This window comes from Arachis ipaensis, chromosome B3 (genome assembly GCF_059453495.1).
Source record: "Arachis ipaensis isolate K30076 ecotype BB chromosome B3, ASM5945349v1, whole genome shotgun sequence".
In the NCBI taxonomy this organism is placed as follows: domain Eukaryota; kingdom Viridiplantae; phylum Streptophyta; class Magnoliopsida; order Fabales; family Fabaceae; genus Arachis; species Arachis ipaensis.
Window position 1 is genome coordinate 99,287,454 of NC_142438.1, and position 22,941 is coordinate 99,310,394.

The 22,941-nt window shown below is 39.2% G+C and overlaps 1 pseudogene; it reads right to left on the reverse strand.

Annotated features, from left to right (window-relative positions):
* Positions 1–20,018, reverse strand: part of LOC148571746 (uncharacterized) — a 34,527-nt pseudogene extending 14,509 nt beyond the window's left edge.
* Between the last annotated feature and the right edge of the window lie 2,923 nt (positions 20,019–22,941).

Genomic DNA, 22,941 nt, shown 5'->3' on the forward strand with positions numbered 1-22,941 from the left:
ATACTCATCAGAGCTCATGAAGGGCAAAAGGAGGTTCAATGGAATCTCTATGGTCTCTAGATGAGCCTCAGATTCCTTTGGTTCCTCAAAGGGAAACTCCTTATTGGTCACTGAGCGTCCCAGGAGGTCTTCCTCACTAGGATTCACATCCTCCTCCTCCTTGGGTTCGGCCACACCAAGTAAAGTAATGACCTTGCACTCTCTTTTTGGATTCTCTTCTGTATTGCTTGGGAGAGTACTAGGAGGAGTTTTAGTAACCCTTTTACTCAGCTAGCCCACTTGTGCCTCCAAATTTCTAATGGAGGACCTTGTTTCATTCATGAAACTTAAAGTGGCTTTAGATAGATCAGAGACTATATTTGCTAAGCTAGATGGATTCTGCTCAGAATTCTCTGTCTATTGCTGAGTGGATGATGGAAAAGGCTTGCTGTTGCTAAACCTGTTTCTTCCACCATTATTAAAGCCTTGTTGAGGCTTTTGTTGATTCTTCATGAGAAATTTGGATGATTTCTCCATGAGGGATTATAGGTATTCCCATAGGTTTCCCCCATGTAATTCACCTCTGCTATTGCAGGGTTCTCAGGATCATAAGCTTCTTCTTTAGAAGATGCCTCTTGAGTACTGTTGGATGCAGTTTGCAATCCATTCAGACTCTGAGAAATCATATTGACTTGCTGAGTCAATATTTTGTTCTGAGCCAATATGGCATTTAGAGTATCAATTTCAAGAACTCCATTCCTTTGAGGTATCCCATTACTCACAGGATTCCTTTCAGAAGTGTACATGAACTGGTTATTTGCAACCATGTCAATGAGTTCTTGAGCTTCTGCAGGCGTTTTCTTTAGGTGAATGGATCCACCTGTAGAATGGTCCAATGACATCTTTGATAATTCAGACAGACCATCATAGAATATATCCAGGATAGTCCATTCTGAAAGCATGTCTGAAGGACACTTTTTGGTCAGTTGCTTATATCTCTCCCAAGCTTCATAGAGGGATTCGCCTTCTTTCTGTTTGAACGTTTGAACATCCACTCTAAGTTTGCTAAGATTTTGAGGAGGAAAGAACTTGGCTAAGAAAGCCGTGACTAGCTTATCCCAAGAGTTCAGGCTATCTTTAGGTTGAGAGTCTAACTATATTCTAGCTCTGTCTCTTACAGCAAACGGGAAAAGCATAAGCCTGTAGACCTCAGAGTCAACCCCATTGGTCTTAACAGTATCACAGATATGCAAGAATTCAGTTAAGAACTGAAAAGGATCTTCTGATGGAAGTCCATGAAACTTGCAGTTCTGTTGCATCAGAGAAACTAATTGAGGCTTTAGCTCAAAATTGTTTGCTCCAATGGCAGGGATTGAGATGCTTCTTCCATGTAAGTTGGAATTTGGTGCAGTAAAGTCACCAAGCATCTTCCTTGCATTGTTATTATTTTCGGCCATGTCTCTTTTTTTTTTGAAAATTTCTGTCAGATTTTCTCCAGAGAGTTGTGCTTTAGTTTCCCTTAGCTTCCTCTTCAGAGTTCTTTCAGGTTCAGGATCAGCTTCAACAAGAATGTTCTTATCCTTGTTTCTGCTTATATGAAAAAGAAGAGAACACAAGAGAAAATATGGAATTCTTTATGTCATAGTATAGAGATTCCTTTATATGAGTAGAAGAAGAGGAAAATAGAAGAAGGAGAAAAAAAATTCGAAAATAAAAAATAAAAATATTTTTGTTTTTAATTTAAAATTAAAGTTAAAATTCAAAAATTAAGAAAGGAAAATAAAACTAAATCAAATTAAAATTTAAAACAAATAGTTAATTAAAAAGGAATTTTGAAAAAGAGGAACGTGATTTTCAAAAATTTAAATAGAGGATTAGTTAGGTAGTTTTGAAAAAGATATGATTGAAATAGTAAACTTTTAAAATCAAACAAAAAGTTAAGTAGTTAATAAAAGAAATTTGAAAATCAAATTTTGAAAAGATAAGAGGTTAGAAAAGATTTTGAAATTGATTTTGAAAAAGATGTGATTGACATTTATTTTTAAAAAGATTTGAAAAAGAAATTTAAAAAGATTTGATTTTGAAAATTAAAGTTGGTTACTTGACTAACAAGAAACAAAAATATATGATTTTAAAATTTAAAGATTGAACCTTTCTTACTAGGCAAGTAACAAACTTAAAATTTTTGAATCAATCACATTAATTGTTAGCATTAATTTCGAAAATATGAGATAAAAATAAGAAAAAGATTTTTGAAAATCATTTTGAAATTTTCGAAAATCATAAAAGAAAAATGAAAAAGATTTGATTTTTTGAAAAAGATTTGAAAAAAATATAATAATTTTTTTAAAATAAAAATTTGATTTGACTCATAAGAAACAATTAAATTTAAAAACTTTTTTGACTAAATCAAACCAAATTTTCGAAAATTTATGAGAGAATGAGGGAAAGATATTTTTTTATTTTTGAACTTTTAATGAAGAAAGAGAAAAACAATAAAAAGACTCAATCCATGAAAATTTTGGATCAAAACAAATGATGCATGCAAGAACACTATGAATGTCAAGATGAACACCAAGAACACTTTGAAGATCATGATGAACATCAAGATCTTATTTTTGAAAAATTTTCAAAAAAAGAAAACATGCAAGATATCAAACTTAGAAATTTTTAATTTTTAGACACATTGAATGCAAGAATGCATATGAAAAACAAGATGCAACACACAACAAGAAAATATGAAGATCAAACAAGAGGATTCATCAAGAACAACTTGAAGATCATGAAGAATGGAATGCATGAATTTTCAAAAAATGCAAGAAAGAGATAAACATGCAATTGACACCAAACTTATAAATTGACTCTAGATTCAAGCAAGAAACATCAAATTATTTTTGGTTTTATGGTTTTGTAAATTGTTTTGGATTTTTTGAAATTTCTTTTGAAAAGGAAAATAAGGATTTCAAAATTTTTAATAGGAATTCCAGAAATCTTGCAATGTTAGTCTGAAACTCCGGTCCAGGAATTAGACATGGCTTACTAGCCAGCCAAGCTTTCAGTGAAAGCTCCGGTCCAAAACACTAGACATGGCCAATGGCCAGCCAAGCTTTAGCATACAAATCAGGCATACAACAGCTGATACGATGGGAGTCCAAGGACTCTTTGTGATGATAAGTTGAAACCTCGGTCCAAAAGAATTAGACATGGCTTCACAGCCAGCCAGACTTTAACAAATCATCATGAAACTCTAGAATTCATTCTTAAAAATTCTGAAGCCATAGAACAATTTATTTTTTCGAAAATATAAATAATAAAAACAAAAAGCTTAAATGGTCGCCTTGTAAATCTCAGTCAGGCGGATTCAAATGGTTATGGTGAATTGATAAATAAAATATAACTAAAATATAAAATAGGATAGAAATACTTATGTAATTCTTGGTGAGAATTTCAGATAAGCGTATAGAGATGCTTTTGTTCCTCCTGAACCTCTGCTTTCCTGCTGTCTTCATCCAATCATTCATACTCCTTTCCATGGCAAGCTGTTTGTAGGGCATCACCATTGTCAATGGCTACATCCCGTTCTCGCAGTGAAAATGGTCCAAAATGCGCTATCACCGTACGTCTATTCATCTGTCGGTTCTCGATCATACTGGAATAGGATTCAGTAATCCTTTTGCGTCTGTCACTACGCCCAGCACTCGCGAGTTTGAAGCTCGTCACAGCCATCCCTTCCCAGATCCTACTCGGAATACCACAGACAAGGTTTAGACTTTCTGGATCTCAAGAATGGCTGCCAATAATTCTAGCCTATACCACGAAGACTCTGATCTCACGATCAGGAGGCTAAGAGATACGCATTCAAGCTTGTTTGCATGTAGAACAGAAGTGTTTGTCAGGCACGCGTTCATAAGTGAGAATGATGATGAGCGTCACATAATCATCACATTCATCATATTCTTGTGTGTGAATGGATATCTTAGTGAAGAAATAGGCTTGAGTTGAATAGAAAAACAATAGTACTTTGCATTAATTCATGAGGAACAACAGAGCTCCACACCTTAATCTATGGTGTGTAGAAACTCTACCATTGAAAATACATAAGTGATGAAGGTCCAGGCATGGCCAAATGGCCAGCCCTCATAAAGGTCTAAGATAGCATAAAACTAATCAAAAGATCTCCTTTACATGATAGTAAAAAGTTTTATTTATACTAAACTAGTTACTAGGGTTACAGAAATAAGTAATTGATACAGAAATCCACTTCCGGGCCCACTTGGTGTGTGCTTGGACTGAGCATTGAAGCTTTCACGTGTAGAGGTCTTCCTTGGAGTTAAACGCTAGTTTTAACCTATTTCTAGCATTTAACTCTGCTTTGCAACCTGTTTCTGGCGTTTAACTCTAGAATAGGGCAGAGAGCTGGCGTTGAACGCCAGTTTGCGTCGTCTAAACTCAGGCAAAGTATGGACTATTATATATTGCTGGAAAGCCCTGGATGTCTACTTTTCAACGCAATTGAGAGCGCGCCATTTGGACTCATGTAGCTCCAGAAAATCTACTTTGAGTGCAGGGAGGTCAGAATCCAACAGCATCTGCAGTCCTTCTTCAACCTCTGAATCTGATTTTTGCTCAAGTCCCTCAATTTCAGCCAGAAATTACCTGAAATCACAAAAAAACACACAAACTCATAGTAAAGTCCAGAATTGTGAATTTTATTTAAAACTAATAAAAATATACTAAAAACTAATCAAATCATACTGAAAACTATGTAAAAACAATGCCAAAAAGCGTATAAATTATCTGCTCATCAGACAACCTATACAATTTAAAGCTAATCTAACTACCCATTTTTTACTTTTTCACATACTCATGCATTTTTTTCTTGATCACAACACATATGCATTGATTATTATTGAGCTTCACTTGGGGCATTTTGTTCCCTTTTTATTATTTTTCTTTTCTTTTTTCTTTTTCTTTCTCTTTCTGTTTTATTTTTTTCTATTTTTTTTCTTTTTTTGATATATATATATATATATATATATATATATATATATATATATATATATATATATATTCTCTTTTAATTTTTTCTTTTCTTTTTTTTAATAACATCTGTACAAAAGCATCAACGCATATAGTTTTACATTTGATTAAAACATGAGCATGTACCCAATTCCCAAAATTTTCAATAAAAATACAAAACTACCCTTTTATTCAACCAATGTCCCAAGTTTTTCCACACTTGAATGATATACACACACTAGCCTAAGCTAATCAAAGATCTAAATTAAGGACATTTATTGTCTTTTCGCTTTTAGGCTTGTAATGTGCTAAATTTATGAACAAGTGGGTTAACCGTAGGCTCAAAGTTGGCTAACAATGGAAGATAAAAGGTAAGGCGTTTTGGGCCAGTGAGCTAAATGAAATGATGGCCTCAATCATATAAATGCATAAATACACAAAATAATGGACATAAATAATCAAACAAATCGAAGATTACAATCATAGAAAGAGAATAATTACACACAAGAAGGAAATAAGTGGTTATAAGATGTAACCACATAATTAGGCTCAAATCTCACTTGCTTGTGTTCTTAGCTCAAAACATGTTCCACAATATATATATGATTCAAGAAAGTTCAAAGAAAAGTTTTCACTCAAATCAATTGAGATGCCCTATAGATAGAAATCTCGAAAAAAAAATCTCATCATTTTGACTAAGCTTATTGCGTATACATATGCAAAATTAAGAAAATACAAGTAAAAATCCTAAAAACCTAAAATGAAATACAAAAGTGTTGATATTAGAAATTTGTCACCCAAAATCGCCGACCGGTCAGACGACCTCCCCACACTTAAAAGTTTGCACCGTCCTCGGTGCATCCAAAGATGAGCAAGGGAGTACGGCGACTCTCCGGAATGCTACCTTCAGCTGGTAGATCAACCGGTTAGCTTGCGGTGCATCATTCATGAAAAACAAAAAAATAACACCATAAGATAAGAAAATACAAAAGCAAGGAAGCATACATTGTTGGAATGAGGTGGTGATCACTAGAATTGAGTGAGTGAATTAGTATGACATTAAGAAATATTAGGTATGTGAATTCTAAATTAGGCGCCTTTTAGAATATACATTAGCATAAAAAGCGATGTCACTAAAGAAGTATGCACTTCACTTATTCTAGTATGCTTGAGATGCTTTAAGTAAACTTGTAAGGTAAAACAAGCATAAAAGAGGCATGAGAGCATTCAAGCTATAAACATATGGATGCATATGATCATGAAACACAATGCATTAAGGTAAATGTACAACATCCACCATCAAGAAATTGCCTAATCGAAGAAAAGGATTCAAATTACATGGTAGCCAAATCATGCAATTCAAGAAAAGTTACAAGCTCGAAGGCGATTCTCATCACTTGGTATTCTCAAAAGGTAAGCATGAAGAACTCAAAACCAAGTAGCAAAAGATAACCTCAATCAAGGAATCCAACAATGAATATCCAAAAAAAAATCATACTAAAATAGCATTTAGGCAATAAGAGGCAGCAATGTATAGTAAACAAAATCAATAATCCAACACGCATAATGTAAAAAAAAAAGAAAATAAAGTTAATTTACTAACTAATCAACTAACTAACTAACTAATTATCTAACTAAAATAAATGGTTATCAACGGTGTTTGGAAGTGTTGGATGAGGGGTAGGAGAAGGGAAGAAGAAAGGAGAAGGAAAGAAATGGAAAGAGGAGAAGAAAAGAAGTGTAGTGAAGGAAGGGCATCCACGCATACGCGTGCAAAGCGCGCGCGCGTAGATGGTGGTGCAATGGACGTGACATATACGTGTGCATGGCGCGTCCGCGTCAATGGCTTATTTCGAGAGTGGCGCGTACGTGTCATGTACACGTACGCGTGAGTTGGTTTGTGCCTCAGGCATAGTGCTAGCGCAGTGTAGGCGCAACTCTCAGAAAAATGGCTCGGAGGTGAAATCTTGCAATCCACGCGTACGCGTACATGGCGCATGCGCGTAGAGGGGTGAAAATGCTTAATGCACGCATACGCGTGAGATGCGCGTACGCGTGAATGGTGCTCCGTTTTTCAAAATTTTTCTATGTTTTTGCACCAATCCAAGCATTCCAAACCTCCAAACAGCTACCAAAACACCTTAAAACCTTATTTAACACACTAAACTACCAAATAAACTCAACAAATCAATCAAAATATGAAATTAAACTACTTTTTCCAATATTTACAAAAGAGAAAATGAAAAGATTTTACCATGGTGGGGTGTCTCCCACCTATCACTTTTGTTTATTGTCCTTAAGTTGGACTTATGGGGAGTTCCTCTCAAGGTGGCTTGTGCTTGAATTCTTCTTGGAACTCCCACCAATGCTTGGTTTTCCATTGTGCTCCAAGATTTTTCATGGATTGAGCCAAGTATTGATGGAGTTCTTCACAAGCTTGGAGTTCCCAAAGTTGATCCTGTTTTTGTAATCCGGGATCCCATACTTTGTTTTCACACCCGTCTTGAAGTTGACTCTCATTATTAGTCCAACTGGGTGGTGAGCAAGATGAATTCTCAATGAAGTGGCCAACAATCCTCTTAGACCCATCTATTTGAGCACTACTCCAACCTTTATATTTTATGTTTGATGTATCAACCATAATGAGCCTTGATTTGCAACGCCAACCACAAAACCTTTTCCGCTTACACTTCATCCCACAAAGTTCCCTAAGTTAGCCATTCGTTTCAAGCAAACCATATTCAAGTGGGATAATAAAGCTAATAGAAATGAAGTTCACCCACTCAAATGAAGGCGTAGATGGCAACCTAGGTAAAGAAGCGTCCAAGGATCTTGAAAAAGCGTATCCCGTCCTCCTTTTTCTAAGGATTTCCACCTCCTCACAAGATCTCTTAATCTCAATCCTTTGTTCAACAATTTTATGTAAGCCTTTTCCCTTACGCAAATCATAATTGGGAGGATGAGAGATGTTTACCTCCACAATACTTTCAAATTCACCGGGAGAAGGTTCTTCAAGCTTAAAGGATTCTTCACCACTAAGATTGGATGCATGATCTTCATCACCAAGGGAGCTCAATTCTTGCTTCATTCCTTCCAAGTCTTCATTCAACAGTTATCTTGGAGGTTATGCACTCTCCTCCTTAACATCAAATTCAATCGTCTTGGAGAGATTTTCTATGATTTTAGCTTCCCATGGAGGTTCCGCATCTCCTAGGTCTTCAACCACTTCTTCCTTTTCTTCAACAATTGTAGCTTCCTCCAATTGTTCCAATACAAAGCAACTTCCCTCATTCTCCACCAATCTCTCCTTCATGTTATGCTCTTCATTTGTTTCTCCACATGTAGCTATGGGAGTTCCTTGAGTGTTCAAGCATTAGGATGCTAACCGGTTTACCACCTCATCCAATGCGGCCGTGAATTGTTGCACATCCCTTTTCATCTCCTCTTGTCCTTGAACAAGAACATCAAGGATGTCATCCATTGGAGGTTGGGGTGGATGGAAGGGTTCACGATCTTGGGGGAAGGGGTCATAGTAGGAAGGTGGTTCTTCTTGGTAGAGTTGTGGTGATTCAATAATTTCCACTCTTTTCACTTGTTACACAACACGCTCCATGGTTGCTTGAAGTTGATCCAATATTTTCTTGAGACGATCCCTTGAATCTTGTTCCTCTTGGATAATATGATTAGGATCATACGGCTCTTGGATCAATGGACATGAGTGTTCTTCCATGGGAGGTTGTGGTGGGAAGTAGAGTTCATCTTGTGGTTGAAAATTTTCATACATTAGAGGTGGTTCATCTTGGTAAAAATATGGAGGGGGTAGCTCTTGAAAATGTTGATGTTGGAATGGTGGTGGCTCTATATGTGGTTCATATGGCTCATATGGTTGTTGGAATGGTGGATATGGATTAGGGTCATATGAAGGTGGTTGGTAAGAAGGGGCTTGTGAGTATAGTTGAGGGTTATGTTGAGGATATGGCTCATAATGGTGGTAGTTCTTGAAAGTCACAAGGAGATTCACCATAGCCATTTGATTGATATGCATCATAGAATGGCTCTTGTTCATAGTGTATTGGTGGAGGTTGTTGCCATGAAGATTGATCATATACATATGGCTCCTCCCACCTTTTATTGTCCCATCCTTGATACACATCTTCATTGTAGCCCTCATTTCCTACAACATAGTTAGAACCAAACTCATAGCCAAAGTGAGAATTCATAATGAAAAGAGAAAATAAGAAACAAAAGCTAATAGAAAGAATGAAACAAAGCCTTAAAACTAGAAAAAACTAACAAGCAATCCAAAATTAAAGCTATTCACAATATTCACATATGTACAATAACCAATAACATAACACCATTGCAAATCCCTGGCAACAGCGCCATTTTGATGAATGGATTTTTAACGGTTTAGAATTTCACTAATGAAGTCTCGTTGTAAAGTATAGTTTCTAAACCAATAATTAATCCTTTCATACAAAAGATTGTTTGTCACAAGTATAAACCCCTAAAATTATAAACCGAAGTATTTAAACCTCCGGTCATTCTCCCTAGGAATTGCGATAAAGTGTCTTGTTATTGGTTATGAGGTATGTTTTGGGATTTTTGAGATAGGAGACAAGAAATATAAAATGCAATGAAAATAAACTAACAACTATGAAAGCTTTCGGCAAGGTTATGAGAATTGGAAGTCCTATCCTCATTATCCTCCTCAATTGTGATGAGCATTGTCCATTGCTACCACTTAGTTAACCCTTAACCATGGAGGAAAATTCGTACGCGAAATCGTGATTATTCATTCCCTGGCTATAGCACCAAAAACGTGGTGTGGGAGAACGTGATCTCAAGACTTCTTCACAATTCCATGTAATTGATCAGCAAGTGCAATGGGTCGTCCAAGTAATAAACCTTACGTGAGTAAGGATCGATCCCATGGAGATTGTCGGCTTGAAGCAAGCTATGGTCATCCTTGTAAATCTCAGTCAGGCGGATTCAAATGCTTATAAGGTTTTGATAATTAAAATATAAATAAAACAGAAAATAAGATAGAAATACTTATGTAATTCATTGGTGGGAATTTCAGATAAGCGTCTGGAGAGGCTTTGTTGCTTCTGAACTTCTACTTTCCTACTGCCTTCTTCCAACCAAGCGTTACCTCCTTCCATGGCAAGCTGTATGATCCTCTCGGATGAAAACAAATCCATATGTGCTGTCACCGTACGGCTAATCATCTGTTAGTTCCCGCTAGCGTCGGAATAGGACCATTGTCCTTTTGCACACTGTCACTGCTCCCCACATTCGCAAGTTTGAAGCTCGTCACAGTCATCCCTTCCCAGATCCTACTCGGAATACCACAAACAAGGTTTAGACTTTTCGGATCTCAGGAATGCTGTGATACTAGGGTATTTTGGCCAGTTTCACTGACCTTTTCTTTACTGTTTTAGGGTAGTTTCATACATTTTCTTAGGAAATAAGCAAGTTTTGGGTAAAATTTCACTTACATCTTGATTTAAGCATACATTGTGCACTTTACATGATTTCATGAGAATTTTGCATGAATTATATGACAAATTGAATGATGAATGTCTCATGACTTGGATTAGAACTTTGATGCACTTTATTGCTTGACTTCAGGACAAAGGAAGCAAGGAAGAACCACGTTAGCAGCCACGTTAGTCTAACTAACGTGACCACCAACGTGGAATGGGAGCTAGCTTGCAATGTTAATGAGAAAAGTAATCGCCAATAACGCCCTCGAAGCCATCATAGCCCACGTTAAGAGTCACGTTAACTAAGTTAACGTGAACTCTAACGTGGAAGAAAGAAAATGGAGCCAACGTTAGTGACACTTACCTTTGTCACTAACGTTGGACCAAGCTCATAAGTGGCCACGTTAAGAGCCACGTTAACTCAGTTAACGTGGACTCTAACGTTGGGAAGCAAAAGAGAAGCCAACATTAGTGACACTCACCTTTGTCACTAACGTTGGCCAAGCCACAATGAGCCACGTTAACTCTCACGTTAACTTAGTTAACGTGGAAGCTAATGTGGAGAAAGCATGTGATCGCTAACGTTAGTGACACTTACCTTTGTCACTAACGTTGGGGTGAACCCACACAAGCCACTATGAGCAACGTTAACTTAGTTAACGTGGAAGCTAACATAGATAAGAGAGATGATGAGCCAACGTTAGTGACACTCACCTTTGTCACTAACGTTGGAGATGGCTAGCATTACTACGTTAGAAGCCACGTTAACCTAGTTAACGTGGACTCTAACGTGGGAAATAAGGGCACATTGGAACGTTAGTGACAAAGGTAAGTGCCACTAATGTTCTCGAAGAATTGGCAAGCCTACGTTAAGAGCCACGTTAACTAAGTTAATGTGAACTCTAACGTAGGGGGAAGGGAAGTCTCTCAACGTTATTGGAAAAGGTGAGTCCCAATAACGTGTGCGAAGGATCAAGAGGCAACGTTAGTGGTCACGTTGGTGCCACTAATGTTGAAGTTAACATGGATTATCCCTAGGTGAGGAACGTTAGTGAAAAAGGTGATTGCCACTAACGTTCTCGAACCCACACTCTCACTTAACGTTAACGCCACTAACGTCCTGAGCTAAACACCCTGCCTACTCCACACTTTCTCTCTGCAAGTAAAGCTAAGCCCACTACAGAAGATAACTGCTTCAAACTCAAGATCCAAAGGCCCATATCCAAGACTTGAAGAACCAACTAGAAGATCAAAAGAGTGGTATATATAGGGGTAGTTTTGAATTAGAAAACAGCTTTTTGGGGGATGGAAAATTGAGAACTACTCTCTGTATAATTTACTTTCTCTACACTTCTAGTTCTAGTTTTTCATGATGTATTCTCCATCTTTGTTTTCCATTTCCAGAGCTATGAACAACTAAACCCCTTTCATTGGGTTAGGGAGCTCTGTTGTAATTTGATGGATCAATACTAATTTTCATTACTCTTCTTCTATCTTTTTTCTTGATTTTACTGGAAAGCTTTCAATCTTCATCCCATTGGGTAGTTACCTTGGAAAAGAAGCTATTCATACTTGGATCTCTTCTGAACCTTGGAAGAGGAATGAAGAGATCATGCTAGAAATGCTTTCTCATGTTGGACCAAAATGGGTTTGGTTGGGTATGGTGACTATAATCCTACCAACACTTGATTTGGGAATGCATGTGGTATAATCAATGACCATACTTCATCTCTTATCATGAGCAATTGACCTAGGAATTAGCTATTGATCAAGATTTGAGAGATTGAATTACCAAGGAATTGGAATTCGATCACTTAAGATTGCCAAGGAGATCAATGAATGCATTGATTGAGGGAGAGATGAAAATGAACTTGATCCGGAGAATGCAACATCTCCTAAGCCCAATAAATCCCCATTTCTGATCTTACCCATTCTCTTTAATTTCTGTAATTTACTTTTATGAGCATCTTCCCCATTCCCATTTAAAATTCTGCAATTTACTTTCCGCCATTTACATTCAGCTCTTTATTTCCAGCAATTTACATTTTCTGCTATTTACTTTCCCGCCATTTAATTTCCTGCAACTCTCAAACCAAATTCTGCTTCGCTCAACTAGAACATTCCTCTAATTAAAGTTGCTTGACCAATCAATCCCTGTGGGATTTGACCTCACTCTATTGTGAGTTTTTACTTGACGACAATTCGGTATACTTGCCGAAGGAAAATTGTTGAGAGATAAGTTTCCGTGCTATCAAGTTTATGGCGCCATTGCCGGGGATTGATTTTGTATCAACAATGACTAAATTGGAGGATAACTAGATTGAGCATTTTTCTTTTGTTTGATTTAAATTTCTGTTTGAGTTAATTACTTTTAGTTTTAGTTATTTTTCCTCCCTTCCCCCTACTCCTTTTTCTTAGTTATTTACTATTCAGTTCACTAACCCACTAACTGTTTGATATACTGCATCACTCACACTAACAGCAATTTTAACAAGAGTACTTTCTGCAACTATTTCCTTGCTTGTGCCTTGTTGGTTGTATGACAAGGAGAAGAAATGGGGCTTCAGCTTCCTTTGATTCTGAACCTGAGAGGACCTTCCTTAGATTAAGGAGGGAAACAAGAGAAAAGAGAGTAGTTGGTGCTGAGGAAGAGGAGGAGTACTTTGAACCAGATATGGATGAAAACATGGAGAACCATCATGAAGAAGAGGCTCATAACTATGGCAGAGAAGGTCTAGCAAATCATGCTAGACAAGAGAGAAGAGTTCTAGGCTCTTACATCAATCCAAACCCAGGAAACTGTGGGAGTAGCATCCAAAGGCCAACCATACATGCCAACAACTTTGAACTAAAGTCACAGCTCATCACCCTTGTTCAGAACAACTATTCATTCGGAGGAGGTGTCCAAGAAGACCCCAATCAACATCTAACCACCTTCCTAAGGATATGTGATACTGTGAAGTCTAATGGTGTTCATCCTGACACCTATAGACTACTTCTGTTCCCTTTCTCACTTAAGGACAAGCAGAACTCTTTGACAAGCACAGGGCATTTTCTGAAGGGGTTTACATGAGTGAAAGTGGAAATCATGGATACTTAATGTACATCCGGGAATCACAAAATATGACGAAGTGAAGGATGAGTTAGCACGAGAAGAAAGAGTAAGGGTGGAGAAGAGTCATGAATCGGTAAAGAAGGCACTTGAAGACTGGAAAAGAGCCAGACTAGCACGGATGCAAGGAAGCACAAGTAGACACAAAGAGGACAAGCAAGAGGGAGAGCATGGGCAATCCCATGAGTAAAAGGTGGTGGAGTTCCCTATCTGTTTCATCTTTTTCAAGCTTTAAATAAGAAAAATCATGTATGAAATAGAACATGTTCCATGGTAGTTTAGAAATTTTCAATTCTATCTTTAAGTTTTTCATTGCCTAGGTCTATGATTACTAGTCAAGTTGCCTGTTTTCAATTCCATCCTGCTTATTGTGTTGCTTGTCTCCTTTTGAATCAAATAAAAAGTGAATGTTTGTTATCAAAGACCAGAGTGGAGTTCATATTGTGGAGTAAGTTCCTTAGTGTGTGATGTGGTCATAAGTTAGCTAAGTTGGTTCACCAACAAGGGTGGGAAGACAACTATCTGTCCTGAATCATATGCTTAAAACACACCCCATGAGACTAGCTAAATAACAAGATCCTAATAAGAAAAAAAAGGGGAAAAGAACAATAAGAGTTGAAAAAGAAAGAAAAGTTAATAAAGAATAAGGCTAGGAACCAAGGGTTTGAAACTTGAGAGATGTGTCTGTGGTGCTCCTGTACCAAGGATCTGCTTGGATGAATAAGTTCGTAGGAGTGCTTCATCACTTGGTAACTTGGGTTAACTAACCCAGGATTATCAGCTGAAAGTCCACTATCAAGAGCAACCTTGCTACAGAACATTTAGTAACCCAAAGAGGTGCTGGACACCAAGGTCTCAAAAAAGAAAATAAACAAACCATGTGCCTGTGGTGTGTATGTATGGGGGAAAAAGACTTGAGGGAGTAAGTCCTTAGGGGTGTCTTAACACCTAGCACCTTGAACCAACTGGTTCGGGAGTGCTGGCTAAAAGCTTATCTTAAAGAGTCACCCCCTCACAGAGCACTTAGCCTAAGAAAACAAATAAGCCCTGAAAACAATAAAAGGATCAATGAATAAGAGTCTCATAGGGTGCAATCAAGTGAGTATTCCAGGACATGATAAAGGTCTGAAAGCCAGTGAAGGAATGAACCTAAGTTGCTATGCATGAAACCACCATAAAACCAAGGATATGACCTCCACAATAATGACTCATTCCTCTTGGCATTCCATTCATCATTCTCTTGTTCCAGTATTTGCTTAGGGACAAGCAAGCTTTAAGTTTGGTGTTGTGATGCCAGGGCATTTTGGCCAGTTTCACTGACCTTTTCTTTACTGTTTTAGGGTAGTTTCATGCATTTTCTTACGAAATAAGCAAGTTTTGGGTAAAATTTCACTTACATCTTGATTTAAGCATACATTGTGCACTTTACATGATTTCATGAGAATTTTGCATGAATTATATGACAAATTGAATGATGCATGTCTCATGACTTGGATTAGAACTTTGATGCACTTTATTGCTTGACTTCAGGACAAAGGAAGCAAGGAAGAACCACGTTAGCAGCCACATTAGTCTAACTAACGTGACCACCAACGTGGAATGGGAGCTAGCTTGCAACGTTAATGAGAAAAGTAATCGCCAATAACACCCTCGAAGCCATCATAGCCCACGTTAAGAGTCACGTTAACTAAGTTAACGTGAACTCTAACGTGGAAGAAAGAAAATGGAACCAACGTTAGTGACACTTACCTTTGTCATGATAAACCCCGATTTCATGGTTTATCTTGTGCTTATTTTGGGGGATTTATCCACCTTTTCCCACATTTATTCAATAAAACAGCATGGTTTTGTAATTCTCCCTTAAATTATGCTTAATTGTAAAAACATGCTTTTTAGGCCTTAAATTGGTGATTCTAACCCAGCTTAATTCCATTCGATGCCTTGATGTGTTTGTTAAGTAATTTCAGGTTCATTAGGCAATTATCGGATGGAAGAAATAAGGAGAAAAGCATGCAAGGAGGAGAATGCATGAGGAAACAAAGATTTGGAAGGAACCAATGGACGCACACGCGCACAAAGCGCGCACGCGCAAAAGTGGTCTCTCACAAGGACGCGCACGCGTACATGCAGATTCCGCGCGGTTGAGAATTTGCCAGCGACGCGCACGCGCATATGGCGCGCACGCGCCAATACTCGTACTTGGCCCACTTAATGGCAAAACGCTGGGGGCGATTTCTGAGCTGCCCAAGCCCAAATCCAACTGGTTTCTGAGTGTATTTCATGCAGAATTGAAGTCCAAGCAAGGGGGAGTAATTAGTTGTAGATATAGCATCATGTAGGTTAGTTTCTAGAGAGAGAAGCTCCCTCTTCTCTCTAGATTAGGTTAGGATTAGGTTAGGTTATTTCAATTCTATGTTTAATTCCTTACTTTTATCTTAATTCTTCTATGATTTCTTGCTTCTACACTTTCATGCTCTCTTTTTGTAATGTCAATTTTACTTTCATGCTCTCTTTTACATTCATGCACTCATGTTGACCTTGAATTTCTTTTAATGCAATTTGATGTTAATGTTTCTTTTCATTGATGATTGAATGGCGAGTTTTTATATTTCTTGCAATTGATAGTTGGTAGAATTACTTTTATTGCACTTTTACTAAGCTTTTCTTTACCACCCACCAAGTGTTTGACAAAATGCTTGGTTGGGCTTTAGAGTAGATTTTGAGCATTCTTGGCTTGGAGAGAGTAATTAGGCAATCTTGAGTCATGGAAACCCAACCTATGTTGGTAATCTAGAGTTGTTAGCTAGTACCATTTCCATTAACGCTAATCTTTTGCTAATTTGATTAGTAAGTTGGTTAGGACTTTTGGATTGGGATTAGCCAGTCTCGTTAGACTTTCTCCCTAATTGTTGGAAATGACGTAATGAGATAAATTCTTGTTTGTAATGGTAACATGATTAATTGGTCTCGTTTGACATTCTCCCGATGTGTGAGTTAACTAAACAAGGCGAATTAATCATTGCATGACTAGGATAGAGAGCCTATGACCTCAATTCAATGCCATGAATGTCTCTTTTCTTTAATTGTTTCTTTAAATTGTTTGCTTGATTTACTCTTCTTGCACGTTTAAATTCCTTGTCCGATCACGAACTAATTAAAACCCCTTTTTCCCCTCCATAGCCAATACACATGCAATCCATTGATCCTAGGGAGACGACCCGGAGTCCAAATACTTCGGTAACTTTTCATTGGGGATTGTTAATCGTGACAATACCATAATTTTTTTTGCATGAGAGGACTATTGTTGGTTTAGAAACTATACCTTGCAACTAGTTTCCATTTGTGAAATTCTAGACCGTCAAAAGACCGATCATCAAAATGGCGCCGTTGCTGAGGAACAATAGTGCTATGTTATTGGCTATTGTAAATATTGTGAATAGCTTTATCTTGGGTTTACTTGTTGATTTTTGCTAGTATTAGGATTTAGTCTTCTTCATTTCTTATTGCTCTTTGTTTTTACTTTCCACTTTACTATGAATTCTCACTTTGGCTATGAGTGTATTTCAAACTATGTTGTAGGAGATGAAAGCTTCAACGAGGATACACATCAAGGAATTGGAGATCAAAGGTGGGAGAAGCCTCAAACACTTGATCAACCTCCATGGCAACAACCCCCACCAATGCACTATGAAGAAAAGCCATTCTATGATGCATATCAATCCACTAGCTATGGTGAATTTCTTTGTGATTTCCAAGAACCACCACCATATGCCTATGAGACATATCCTCAACATAGCCACACGTCATACTCACAAGCCTCATACCATCATTCGCCTCCATATGACCATAACTTACACACACCATATCAACCACCATTAGAACTACATGTAGAACAACCACCATCCCAATACCAATACTCTCAAGAACCACAAATTCCACATACACCACCCCAAGAACTCCACCAATATGAACCACCTTCTGATTTCAACAACCTTCCCTTAACCGATGAACTTTCTCTTCCAACACCGCCTCCTGACGAAACCTTCACGTTAGAACTGAGAGACCTTGAATCTCGTATTTTAAGGCGACAAGAGGAGGATGAAACCAAGTTCAAGGAGTTAAGAGTAAGGGTGGCCGGCATCGTAGAAGCCGTGGGTCACCTAACATCTCACCTAAGCTCATGCGCCATAAGCACTCCCATTGTTGGAAGTGGAGAAACAACCGAGGAGCTTAGAGAGGATATAAATTTGGAACTCCATGGTGAGGAAGGAGAATTGAAGCAAGAAGCACAACAAAAGGAGAAGATAGAGACTAGCGAACAAAAGGAAGTAGTGGATGGATGTTTAGGATATGTTGATTACATAGAGGAATCTCAAGTTGAGGAACCCTCTTCCAAGGAGTGTAGAGGGAATGTCAAAGAGAAGAGCAATGTTGCGGAAGTAGACAATGAGTTAAAAGAAATTGATCGAGAAGTGGATTCCATCACTAGTGATTTTTTGCCCACCTTGATCAATTCCCTTGACGACCCTGTTGAACCTTCCTCCAGTACACTGAAAAGCAAGGTTGAGGAGGACGTACAACCTCCAAGGCCAAGTGCGAATGAAGAACTGGAAGAAGTATTCCAAGCAACAGACTTTTCTACCTATGATGATTCCGAATCAACATATGATCCTTTTGAGTTTGAAGAGTCCTTCCCCAAATTGCTTAGACTTGATGATGAGGTAGACTTCACTAGACCTCCTATCTACGATGAGAGTGATGGGGAAGAAATAGAAGAAATTGGTGAAGAAGAATGTGAACTTAAGGAAGCTTGGCATGAGGAAGAACTTGAAGAACCTCGCCAAGTGGTGGAAGCCTCAAGAAGAGGATGGACGGGAGTAGAACATGCTCTATCACGACCTTTGGGAACTCCTCTACCTAGTTCGTCATCCAATCCTCCGCTTGAGTGGGTAAAACTTCTGACTCTCAGCTTTATAATCCCACTTGAGTATGGGTTGCTTGAAACGGATGGCCAACTTAGGACGCTTTGTGGAATCAAGCGGAAAAGGAGGATGTTTAGTGGTTGGCGTTCTAAATCTAGGCTTATTATGGTGGGAAGCTCGAAACTAGAGAGCGTGGATTGGTGTAATGCTAAACTAAATGGGTCTAGGAGAGTTATTTGGTGCTTCCATGAGAATTCTGTTTTCTCGTCGCCCGGACAAAGTCAAGATAATCAACTAGAAGATGGGTGCGAGGACAAGATATGGGATCCTGGATTATCCTATGATAATCTTTCTTGGGAGCTCACATCTTGGAAGGAACCTCACCAAAGCTTAATGACAAAGGTTGGAACTTTTGACAACCAATTGAAGGACAAGCACTTTTGGAGGTTCAAGGATGGGTACAAGCATAAGCCACCTTGACAAGAAGCCTCCCAATGTCCAACTTAAGGACTTAAACTAAAAGTGCTTGGTGGGAGACACCCCACCATGGTAAACTATTTTCATTCTCTTGTAGATATAATGAATGAATGAATTGGGTTCCATTGATTATAGTTTCTTTACTTCTTGGCATATTTTCCTTTGTTTACTAAGGTGTTTATGCATTCTATGCTTTAATAAGGGATGAATTTTTGGATTGAGTTTTTGCTTGAATTGCAAATTTTCTCAAGTGTTTGAAAATGCCCCTATGTTTCAAAATGTGCTTGATTTTACACCTTAGTTAGAGTTTTAGAGAAGGATGGAAAGTTATGAGGTCTTAGGATGCTCATTTAAAAAAAAAAAAAAAGCAATCCACGCGCAAGCGCAAGGCGCACGCGCGCGTCGGCTGCACATTTTAGTTTCTTGGGCCAAAAACCAGAGAGTTGTGCCACTTTTGGGCCAACTCTGTGCCTCAACCCATGCGGACGCACGCTGTACGCGTTCGCACCACTCTCTGCTACGCCGTCCAAGCGTTGGCGTACTTTACGCCTCCGCGCCCATCTAAAAAGCTCAAGTCACCCACGCGAATGCGCACAATGCGCGTGCGCGTCGATGCATTTTAACATCATCCAGGCTAAAGGACCCGAGAGTTGTGCCAACTCTGGGCCTCTTTTGTGCCTTCAGCCCAGCACATCCGCGCCGACGCGCACCTTGCGCGTCCGCGTTCATTCCGATTCCTTCATCTACGCGTAAGCGCGTATGGCGCTTCCGCGCCGTTCTTCCATTTTTTCCACCCACGCGAACGCGCACAGTGCGCGCGCGCGTGGATTTGAATTTTCACTTACCCTAGAGAAGCGAGCCCTAGCGCATTCGCACACTACACTTCTCTCCCTCTAACGTTCCATTTCCCTTCTCCCACCACTCAACCTTCAAACTTCTCCCAGCAACCGCCTCACCTCCGGCGAGCGCTCCGTCATCGTCGCTACCGCCACCATCATCGCCTCGCCCTTCTCTCTTCATCACCCCCTCTCTTCCACTCACCCTTCCTCTCTGTCTCTGCCCATCTGTTTCTCAGTGTCTCAGTGCCGCCCAGCGCCACTCACCGCAACCGCCGTTGCTGCCAGCGCAAGTCCAACTGCGCTGTCTTGTCCAGTTCCTTCTCACCACTCCGCTTCACCTTCTTTCCCTTTGCTCCGTTCAGTTTCCAGGACCTAGGTTCCATACCTTCCCTGTTCTGTTTCCCTTTGCTGCTTATTGTTGTTTATGTTAATGTAGTTAGAATTAGATTAGTTAGTTAGTTTAGTTTGATTTAGGTGGTTAGCGAATCTGGGCTGAGTAGTGGATTTAGGCATTGTTTGATCTTCTGTTGCTGTAAAATTGCTCTGTTTCATTGCTGTTTGTGCTGCATTACTGGCTTGTTCGCCCATTCATATGAATTCAAACCTGATTTCTGTGTTTCTGATTCCTTAATGAATCCATATGGAATTTGTTGCGACTGTTTAATTTTGGGGATTAGCCAATTTGCTGCTGAAATGCTGCCGGATTTTCATTAACCACAGTTTTTTATATTGATCTTGTTTGATGAATGTAACAACCCTAGTTGATGAATTCTGTTCAATTAGTGTTCTGTTGCCTATATGGTTTTTGAAAACCCCTCAAGAACAAGTTCTTTGGTCATGTTTCCATATTCCTGCTTGTTATTCATGTTGATTTGCTTCTATGCATTGCATGGTTGAATAAGCTTTTCGATTGACCATTGCTTTTAGTTCTCTGGAAATTATACATTACTAGTGATCCTTCGCATTGATTGATGGTTTGTTTCATATTAGTTGTTTTCTAGCAATATCATATTTCATCATCAATGACTTGTTGCAATTCATGATTGTGAACGTGCTTACAGCATTGTTTTGTTCACTCTTTTCAAATTGAGATAGTGATTGCCATATCACTAATTTTCAAACTGATTTCTAACTCTAACTCGTTTAACCAACTAACTTCTTTTGGTTTTTAACCTAACTCTTTATGTCATTCTTTTGGATATGGTGCTTTCTGAACTCAATTAACGAATAATGTGCAAGACATGGTTTGCATTCTTGGTTTGAAGTTCGATTTGAATTCTGTATTCTGTTGCTTGCATTCCAAGAAACCTTCTTCCTTTATTCACTTCATGAATATGCTTTGCTTTGAGTGCTTTGTATCTACTTGGCTATAGGCTTATGTTATATTATCTATGTTTTCAGGATGTCGGATAAAGGAAAGGCTATAGCCACTGCTTCCAAAAAGAGGAAGCACTCCAAGACCTCTACACCCTCACCATATGCTAACTATGCTAAGAATCCGCTGAATGATGAGGAGAAAGAAAATCAGTTACTTCCATCCACTGATCCTACCAAGTTTCCAAACCTCTACTGCGAACTACGCCTTTCTCGTTATGCAAAAACAAAGTTGAACATTGAGAAGAAGCTGAATCTTCCCAATGATGTGAGGTGTGCCATAAACGCCCGTATTTCTGAGCTGGGCTTGGATTTCGTCGATAGGGACTTGGGACGGATTAACATCTCATGGGTCAAGGAATTTTACTGTAACTTCTTCCGACAAAACTTGGATTCAGTATACTTGAGGAGTAGAGAGATTATGATCACTGAGGATGCCTTACAAGATGCACTGCTCTCCAGAGTTGGTACCCCTGAGACTTGTGCCTACCAACAGGCAGAGGTAGCTCTCCTCTCCATGACTTTTGACTATGAGGCGCTTAGGCACGTGATCGCTACACCAGATGCTTCCTGGGTGATGGATTCGAGCAACATAAAGTCCAAGGGCATGCTATTTGCATATCTGACTAGGGAGGCTAGGACATGGCAACAAATATTTGCCCACTATGTCTTTCCTACCACTCACTTTTCAGAGATTCCGATGGATATGCTAGTATTGATTGGGTGTGTCATGGAGGGGAAGGAGGTATATTTTCCCCGACTGATTAGGCATAGCATGTGGAGAGCTCATATTCGCGGCTTGTTACCGTTCCCGACACTGGTTACTAGCTTAGCTGAGCTAGCTGATGTCCCGTGGGAGGACAATGACGTGACACCACCACCACCAGATGACGATGACAAGGAAGTTACTATTCCCTGGGGTGTATGGGTGCACGAGAAGCCCCCGACTAGCCGTCGTTCTCGAGCTAGGGCGGCAGTCGAGGCAGCTATACCCTCTTCTTCCACAGCAGCACCTGCACCGGCACCGGCACCTGAGCCGACCTATCTGTTAGTGCAGCACCTTCTTCGCTTCATGGAGCGCTTCGAGCGTCGTGTCATGCGACATCTTGACCGCATAGATCAGGTGTTTGCATCACAGGGTATCGAGCTTCCTCCACTCCCAGAGTCTTCCGCCTCCGACGAGCAGGATCAGGAGGAGGAGCATGGTGAGGAGCCGATACAGCAGGAGGCACCACCAGAGACGCAGACCACCACTGAGGTCCAGCATGGCATTCCGGAGCCACAGCCAGTACCTGAGCCACAGCCAATGCCACCTCCAGTCTCACAGCCCGAGCCTGAGCAGGAGCCACAGCCTGGTGCGATTGTTGACCCCCATCCCGAGCTTCAGTAGTAGCATCGAGGACCATGCTTAATTCTAAAGTATGGGGAGGTCACCGTTCATGACCGGTGTTTGCACTTATGTGGTGAACCTTCAGACTTTTATTTCTATTCGCTGCTACTCTATCTTGTTTTATTCCGCACTTTATGTTCTAGATCATTTTGGATTACTGTACATATTTATGCTTTTCTAGATACTCTTATTTTAGTTGTTGCACACTCTTAGTAGGTATATATATATATATATTGCATCTTAGTTATCGATTGTGGTTAGAAAATTTATGGATTGTTGAAAATCTAGTTGACCCTTTTTATATAAGAAATTTGTTTTAATTGAGAAAGGGGTAAACTAG